The following is a 1,073-nucleotide window of genomic DNA, read 5'->3' on the forward strand; positions in this document are numbered from 1 at the left end:
GCACGGCAACATGATTCCCCCAGCCTTTGCATCAAAGTGTCCCACCTCACCACTGTAACCTAAGTTTTTTTTAAAAGAATTGTTGTTTCAAGTTGCACATAAAGCACAAAAAAGCGATAAATTTCAATTTTTAATGCTAAAGTGGGGGAAATGTGGCCTAAAACGGAACCAAAGGAAAATGTACATTACAACATAATCCAACTTCCTCTTCCTTCTTTAAATTTAAAAAAATAAATATTATTTTTCCCCTCTCAAAATTGTGGTCCCCTAGATTGTGGCCACTGGCCCCAACCCCACTGTGCCCTGTGGTAGATCTGGCCCTGTACCTAGTCAATATTTAGGTCAATGTACATCAGGGGCTATTTTAACCTGTCTCACTGTCACGTTCGTGCAATGAGATAAAATGAGTGCAGTGACAATTAACAATCCGTGTAGATATGCTTTAATAGTAGACAATGGTAGAGCCTTTCTTACGGTCACATTCAGGTAAAAATATCAATTTTTTATTTTTGAAACGCACTCTACTTCATCAACACTTTTGTCTCATTGCACGAACGTGACAGTGAGACACGTTAAAATAGCCCCTGATGTACATGTATAAACAATAATTATATACAATATATCAAACATTTATGGAAAAAAGATTAGGTTTTTGTATTAATATTTGCCATTCTAAAGCTTACGAATAAACTGTATACAATGTTAAGCCACAACAAATCATCCACTTTTCTTTTTTTCACCAATACAAAAAGCACACAAAAGACAATGTGAGAGAGAGCCAAAGGGAGGATTACATCTGATCTGGTTACATGGAAGCCCACACAAGGAAAAAGAACCAAAGGACGTCCCAAGAAGACCTTTGTGGACCTGCTTCAACAAGACACAGGATATACAGTGGCAGAAATTGAGACCAGCATGCAGGACAGGCGCTTATGGCGAGCCATCATTGATGCCCGACAGCAAGAGTCGACGGTATGAGTGAGTGAGAGAGGGTCAAAGAAAAGCAGACAGATGGCAGAAGCAGAGAAGGGGTTAAATTTGAATGAACACCCCCCTAAAAATCCTAAGTGAAG

This window comes from Amphiura filiformis, chromosome 20 (genome assembly GCF_039555335.1).
Source record: "Amphiura filiformis chromosome 20, Afil_fr2py, whole genome shotgun sequence".
Taxonomy (NCBI): Eukaryota; Metazoa; Echinodermata; class Ophiuroidea; order Amphilepidida; family Amphiuridae; genus Amphiura; species Amphiura filiformis.